At 33.5% G+C, this 8,502-nt stretch overlaps 1 protein-coding gene across 1 annotated transcript in view; it reads right to left on the reverse strand.

The window, feature by feature from the left end:
- LOC108369004 (trithorax group protein osa) overlaps positions 1-8,038 on the reverse strand; it is a 26,156-nt gene extending 18,118 nt beyond the window's left edge. Inside the window, exon 1 of the mRNA XM_017623969.1 lies at positions 8,020-8,038. The gene's annotated coding sequence lies outside the window, so the exon portion shown is untranslated. The remainder of the gene's footprint in view (positions 1-8,019) is intronic.
- Positions 8,039-8,502: the final 464 nt, after the last annotated feature.

The following is an 8,502-nucleotide window of genomic DNA, read 5'->3' on the forward strand; positions in this document are numbered from 1 at the left end:
TATTTCCTAGTAACGACTAAACGGGACTTCTCTGTTAAATCCCACCTATCTGAATGGGTCGTGTAGTGTCTTGACTAATGAGAGCGGCAAGTGTGGGAAAAATACTTCCCATTTACTATGACGGTAAGTATTTCTTTGACCACCAGTTATCAAAGAACTAGCGGCGATACGTTCTGCTGTAACAAGGGGCTCTTCTTACCAGTTTTAAGGTATTATGTGTACACCCCGTATTGCGTCTAAATAATTCTGCATTTCAGAATGCTGCTTTATGCATTGGATGACAGGATGCTGGAGAGTATGTATGTGCCGGTAATTTTTATTCATTTATCGTCAATCAAGATATTCCAATGAAAGGCACAAGGAATCAAAGCAAAAAAATCTGTAATTAGCTCTGAGATCATCCGAAAGTAATTGCCAAGAGCTTTTGCGCTCCGTTTTGCAATAGCCAAGCAAGTCCAGATAAGGTGTTGGAAGGTCTCCTTTTTTCCTTGTCCATGCAATTTCTACAGTACGGTGCGGCGAGACTGCCTCCATGTAATCCAATCAGAAAATGTCCGGTGACCGAGCACCGGTAAGTTCTAAGATCGATAAAGTTTATATCTTACTTTCTGCTTTTTTATATTATTTTGCTAGTACATAATATAAGAAATCCCCGCTTCGACTTAAAATCTCCTTTTTCTAATGGGCATACGAATTGAAAAGGTGGGTAGGCACTATGGCCACCCCTGCATGGTTGTAGGCCATGCAGAGTCCGCAGAAAACCTCGGAAGCATTGTCCGGGGGATGCATCAGACTAGGCAGAGCATACTTTGAAGTGCCATTAAAATTATAACTTAAGAAAGTTTTATTTTATGGCAGTTGAGAAGTCCATGTGTAAAAATTTTATAAATTTTATGAAGGAAATTTTTTCGCATACAGCAGTACAAAGCATGCATTTAGGCGCTTGGTGTTAGGAGTTGCCACCAGCTTAGGAATTTAAAATCAATTTAATTGAAAGCTATTAATTACATATGTAAATATGAAAGTTTTGAGCGAGTGTTTGAGTATGTTTGTTGCTCTTTCCTTAGATAGAATTTAAATGAGGGTGAAAAGGGTTGCTTAAAAAATTAAGTTCCATTTGAAATTATAAGTCAAACGAAATTTTCTATTATGATTGTTATGAGGAAGCTTTATTGAAAAATTATTTTTCAAAGTAAATGAAGTATTACAAAATGATGATAAATGAAAACAAAGATATTTATTAGGGCTTAATTTCGGAAATAATTTTAAAGGGGGTTGCCACCCTTCTAAAATTCGAATTAAATTTGATCAGTTACTTGAATAAGATATTAAAATATGCTGAAATTAACATTAATCGGAAAATATTTGTTGTTTTTTATACTGAAATGGCCAAAATTAAAAAATGAAATTCGACACATTGACAATTTGATGGCATTGGCTTAAGTTTTATGCATATGTCCCATTAAGTAACTTTTGATATACTAAAGACAGCATTTTTTAGTTATGCTTACTCAAATTTCTAAGCGAATCCATTTGAAATGGATAAAGTGGAGCTATTGTGCCTCTATCTAGTTTTTTACCAAACAAATTAGAATCAAACATCTAGTAATTTCATCTATTTTCATACTATTTAATTTTCTTCAAATATTCGTTCAACTTCATTTATCATACCGCAATTTACTCCAGTTAACAAAACCAACTAGTTTCCAGTTAACCTAACACATTTTCTGCCTCACATCTCGATTCGCAGCAAAGCGCGTAATTTGCTGATCAAATGCATGAAATAGAAAAGTGTTAAGCATATTAAGTGAAGACAATACTTAGTTTAAATTAAGCCACACGTACAATAGCTTATTTGACGTGAGCGCATGTTCAAATATTAGTTACGTTAAAAAAAAAAAAGAAACTGAAGCTAGCAGCAACTGCAACTAAACTAACCCAGCTGGAGCTCAAGGGGCACGATAAACGATCAAAATAGCACCGCATATGTGAACTGGAGTAGCGTAGCGTAAAGTGGCGCCTTGCTAAGTTGAATTATGCGGTATTTATTCGCACGATCGGCACTAAGTGGGTGATAGTTAAAGAGGTATATACAAGTGTATGTACCTACACACACACACACACCTATTTGTGAAATATAATATAAGTAAGTAATTTGGTAAGTGGGCGCATGCGCGTTGCCACGAAGAGATAACTTAAACGTTCGTGCCACTATAAAGTGCTCGTATAAAATCTGCTTTAGGGCGATAAGGTAATGAACTTTCTGGAAAATGGAAAATATATCATTGTGTTTGTAATAAATACAAGAAATATTTGTTGGTGCCATCTGCTTATTGCTTTATGTGTCACTTTTTATTTGCTCTCGATTTAGTAATCGAAATCGTGACCGTCTCACGCCACGCTACTAAACTGTATGATAACTACACACTCCATTCTTATTACCCATTTTAACGTAGGTCAATATAAGTTCATATTTATAAGATTGTGAAATTTTTAAGTTGTACCTCTGTGCTTCTGCTAGTACTAAGGCGTCGACTTTTTGATACGAGCTTTTTTCCCAATAAAATCATTTGCCTTTACGAGCACATCGCCTGCGACTTTTCGCCAGTAATCATCAGCCAACAGTCACCTCATCTATTGATCCATTCGTCAAGGCGCGACATTCAAACATTAAGCAAACAAAAAACTTTCACTCTCTTTGCAAGTGTCAAATAAAAAATTCAAATAAAAAACTTAATAAAAATTGTTTTCTTTTCTTATTACTTATTTAGCTGTGTTGTGTGATCGTAAATACATAATAAATATATACGAGTACATACATAAATAAACATACATACATATGCACAGTGACCGAAAATATTATAGCCGCACACCAAATATTGGCAAGTTTTCACAATTTTTTTTTTTTGTTATTTAATTTTAGTTATTTTTTTTTCATAAAAATATGGTTCATTTTTTAACAAAAGCCGTGTAAATCCCAAATTAAAACTTTGTGTAATATTAAGAAAATAAAAATTCAACAAACATTCAAGCTTTGTAATTAGATTTCTTGGAAGGATTTTGAGAGTACAATTTTGTAGATAATGCAATTCTAGCTAATAAAGTGCAAAACATTACCTAAACTAAATAACCGAAAAAAGTTTATTAAGAAAACTTGTCAATGGCGAGGCTATAATATTTTTGGGCACTGTACATACATATACTATAAACTTGCATTGTCCAATTACTTTGCATATTTTATTTGTTGTGTATTTTTTTTTGTAATTTCTTGCTTATTTTCTTGGCAGCCTTGGCTTTGTTGAAAAATAATTAACTTGCCATGCAAATAGTTTTCCTGACTTCGTCGTCCACTCAGACTTTGACGCTTCTGCTTATGAAAAATGTATTTGCTATGGCAATTAGCTTTAATTTGCATTCGCCTTAAGCAAATACTTTGTGTATATTTGTGCAGTTGCACCGAGTTTACGGTTAATGCTGAATAATATTTTGAAATGCTTATAATTTTTAAATTAGATGGGTGTCTGCGTAATGAAAGCTTTGGTCATTGAAGTCGTAATAAGAGACTTAGCTCCCTTAACAAGGAAAGAAAAAAAGTAGCTAATTCCTTGAAGGGAAGGATCATAAAATCTGCTCTGTTTTCATACCTTTCATGAGCATGAAATGGTATTATAACTTTGGTCCGATAAGAAGAGATAGACCCGTAAAAATTTAGACTTTTATAGTCAGAACGTCGAGTTGATCCGACTGAAATTTGGTAAGTGAGTGTACTTTTATAAAGTATTAATCATTTATCGTAACCGAAAAAATCGAACCACTATAACATATAGCTGCCATAAAACTGATTGTTCAGATATGGAGTTTTTGTTATAACTCATAATTATCTTAATAGGCAAAATATTATTCTTACGTTGGTTCTTCATGAATCGAAAATATTTCAAAGATTTCCTTTTTCACACAACTCACTTAAAGTTTCAAGGAGAGGTTTCTCAAAAAATTTTTCCAGTAAAAGGCAATGCCCATAGTGAAAATTTCTAATTAATTGCGAACAAATTTCAAATTTTTGAATTTTTGAAAATTAAAATTTAATACGGGAATTTTGTTTTTACTTCGATTCTTCGAGTGATTTACTCCTGAACCGAGTTTCAGTAGTCCGCAGTCTGGTTGGAAGGTCTACAGTTCAGTTGGTTCATGCTACTGCGAAATAATTCTTACGCAAAGCTTGAAAGCTTATAAAAAATGATTGATGAAGTTATAACCTGCACAGTTTAATCAAGGTTGGGTAGTGACAGAAGAATTGCTAATTGTTTCTACAACTGCTGTTGGCATCTCATTCCACCACAACGAGCACAATTAAGGAAATCACTCATCTTCTCAGTATCTAAATTGTTCAGTATCCAGCCTGGGTTGTATAGGTCGACCAACACTAAGGCCCAATTTCAGATGGCCAATTTAAGTAGAGATTGTTGATTAATATTGGCTATTTAAATATGAGATATGCAACCCTGCGTTTGTACCGAACAACCAAGATTGATAGATTGGTTGTTTTATCAATCTTATCAAAGAACAATCAGCTGTTTAGTACAAAATGTCAACAAACAACAATTTCAAGGAGCAAGCAACAGTGTTGCCACTTGTATGTCATATTGAAATAAAGTTGATCTGAAGCCCAACGACAGTTAAATAGCATTAAAAAACAATCCATATTTCACATACGGAAATATCTACATATACTCGTGTATGTATTATAATATATTTACAGTGTTTGAGTAATTTGAAAAAAAAGTTTATTTAGAATACATTTTTATCAGATGTCAAACATATTCCTGCAAAATTATTGTCAAATGTAACATGCGAGAAAATTTTAGTAAAGAAAATAATTCATAAACTCAAAAATAATTAACAATAAAAATAAAATAGTAGTTGAAGGATTTTGTGAACTAGGGTTTAAAGAATATTTATCGTAGCGATTTTTGAGAAATTGAATTCCAAACTTCAATCGCGATTTTCCAAAAGTCGTCACATGTAACATGCGACATTAATTTACCTGGGCGAAGGTATGTAAATATATATTCCAAAATGTGGATCGGTTCTCACTTAGTTACTTACACACAAACATATCTTTGAAAAAATTGCAAGTCTTTAATGTAAATACATAAACACATTGTTGCTGTTTTAATGTAAATGAGCATACGAACATCCATATATACATGCGAGTATTTGTAAAAGTTGTTGGTTGTGCGCTTGATTGTGGGAAAAATTTCACCTAATCGAAAACACTCATCTGCAATGTATTCAACATGCCCATGTTTATGTACATACATTTGTCCACACATACATACATACATACATATCAATCAATTAACACCATTGATTACTATCTTAAACTGCATACAATTAAATTTAGAACGTTGCTTGTGCGACTATCGCTTTTTAACTGTTTGTGAAAAAATGTTTAATTCATTTTGACCTACTTGGATTGAGTTCTTAAGAAGTGATAGGAGTAGCAAAAACTGAAAATTTCAATTGTTGTCAGAAAGTGAAGTAAAAGAAAACAAATAAAGAGTTCTAAGGCGCACTTATTAAATGGGTTTTCTTTCACCTTTCAACCTTTACATCAGTTGTGCCCAACCTTTTCCAACTGGCGACCCACCTTTCCCTATCGTAATATCTCCACTATCAAAATCTTAAATTGGTATTGCATCCCTTCCTTATATATACATAATTTACGATCAAATATGCAAAAATATATAAATACGCAGGGCTGAAAAAGTTTACATTTAGCCTTAATGCTTCCAATATAAAATTTAGTGGCCACGCACAGCCGGGAAATTAAGAAAGTGCGTGAAAAATGGGAAAAAATGTTAGGTTTTATTCCCAATCCCTTAAAATGAAACATTTCCAATTAGTTTACTATAATGCGTGACTTCCATTGAAATTTCCTATCTAGAAAGCTATCAAAATTCAAAATCCGGTAAAAATTGAGAAAGTCCCAGACAAAATATTAGGCAAACAAATTCGCATGGTTCGGATATATAGAAACCGTGCGCCAAAAACCAACAAATTTTAAAACACGAAGCAATCAAGAAGCTATGGGCCAGATTTAGTTTTTTTCTCTGGCGCAAGGATTTTTTAGAGCGTGTATGAATCGGTACCAAAGTTCGCGGCGAGGAAATTTTTGACAAGTATGTGGTGAATAAAGGCTTATGAGGCTACTGAAATTTTTGATAAACGCATAGAAAATTTTGACAATCGCAGAGACTGTTGATGTTTATAATTTTTCTGCCCCGAATTTAAGCAAAAACAATAAAATATTAGAAAATGGAGTTTCTGGTGGCAAAATTAAGGAAGTATTACGCTATATTAAATATTTCTTGTAAATACATTTCTTTAATGTTTCAAAAGCTTTAGTTGATTAAAACTGAATTGGTTCAAAGCTTAAATTTATGAATTGCAATCAATGGTGGTATCTATATTTTTTCTCAAAATATTCATTTCACTTCAATTGATAATATTTTATTCCGCATAAATCTGGCGGTTGTCAAAAACTTACTGCTGTCAAAAAAGATTTCCATATCACCATATCACCTCAAGTTTAAAACTTTATAGAAAACTAAAAAAAATGCAAAAAATTTTCAACCAATTTTCAAAGTTTTATCTCAGAAATGTTAGAATCTTTTGACTATGCAGTTTTATAACCAATTAAATTTTAGGCTAATAAAGGGCAAGTTTTAGGTGGCTCCGTTGAATTTTTTAGAATTTTTTTCTGATGGTGTTGCGGTTTTCTTCCATATAAAAATAAATTGTGTTTATTTGCAGCAAAACCATATCATTTTGCAATGGGGTGCTATTGATATGATACGATATTGTGTAAAGCGTACTGATGGTGTTTCACAAGTGGATGGACCTACAGTTTTACCCTACCTCAGAACGATTTTACGATAATTTAAATTTGAAATGTTCTTAGGTTACATAGCCAATTGTAGTAGTAAAATATAGAGCATCATGAGCATCCTCTAAATGTATACTCAGAAATGTAAGATTTGGTACCAGCACCTCTTTCGACAAAATGAAAAATTTGGGAAGGTGCCTCAAACCCTATCTTGGAAAATTTTTTTTTGGACCACTCTAATGTACATATGTATGTATGTCGACGTATGTAGATTAGGGTGGTCCTTAAAAAAAATCAAATGAATGGTTTTTTCGGTTTCGTCCCCTCAATCGGTAATACCACGGCCAAAGATATCGCATCTAAATTTTGGTCCCGGTTGGAGTGGGTTAGGGCGTGTCGCTGAGGGGGCACAGTACAGATTCCGATACTCAAAAGTAAAATAATTTTTTTTTCATCTAATCAAAGTGTCAAAAAAGCGCGGTTTTTGCAATATTTTTGAAGCTCTAGCAAAGAAACAAAAGGTGATAGAACCTTGCTGGCTTAAATTAAAGCTAGAAATCTCGGCTACTTTCTCTGAAAAGAGCTCTCAAATATTTGTGATCTTAAAATATTTTTTACAATTCTTATCTCAAACTAAATTATGACAAATTTGTATGCATATTTCCCTCCAACAGAGGGGTAGGTGGTTGGGCTTAAACCCCCAAAGCCCCCCTTGCGGCCGCCGGGGCTGGTATGTACATACTCATCTCTGTTGAAAGTAAAAGTTTCTTTTCACCATTCGCATACTTTCCACATAGTAAGCAAATATCAGCTTTTTTTGCACAGCAATCATGAGCACTCCAAATCGAAACACATGCGTCTCTGCCATCATCACCATATTCTCCTACTACGTGCATCCTACACTAACGAGCATCTTCATTTCAAGATATTGAATATAAATTTTACTTAAAAAACTTTATTCCTATACATAAATATGTAGTTGCGGCTGCTGTTAACGACTGATGCGAGTATTTTGGGTTTTCAATACTTTTGCCAGTTGGCGTCCAAGTGTCGCATATAGACATACAGCTAAGAGAATGAACATTTTCTTTTGGATATATAATTTTTAATAAACTCATTCCTTTACTTACATACTTATGTACGTGCAAGTAAGTTTGTATCACTACTGCCTCGTCATATCTACTCCGCGGCTTCTTCTCAACAAATATTTCAGTAATTGCTTTCCGGAAAAAAAAAATACAAATAAATACTTTCCCACATTTATTTTTCGGCATTATTTATGTTGTTGTGCTTATAGCTTAACCAGTCAAGTTACATACTTGCTTACATACTATGTATTGGTTTCCTTTGGTTGCGCTTCCACTTCGACATTTTCCTTTATCTTTTACTGTGCAGCGCAGAGCCAATATCATCATTGTCATCATCTTCAATTTCTTATGTAACACAAAAGTATTATATATATTTATTACCGTCTCGCCCATGGCTGCGGTCATCCTATTACAACGACTTTGTAAGATGTCCAAAACCGGTCATGCACATATTTTTGTACATACATATGTACACCATATCAATGTATGGGAGTGTACGAAGTCGAAAACCTGTCCATTTTTTGG

This window comes from Rhagoletis zephyria, unplaced genomic scaffold (assembly GCF_001687245.7).
Source record: "Rhagoletis zephyria isolate East Lansing unplaced genomic scaffold, Rhagoletis_zephyria_1.1 Rzeph_scaffold_03459, whole genome shotgun sequence".
Classification (NCBI taxonomy): domain Eukaryota; kingdom Metazoa; phylum Arthropoda; class Insecta; order Diptera; family Tephritidae; genus Rhagoletis; species Rhagoletis zephyria.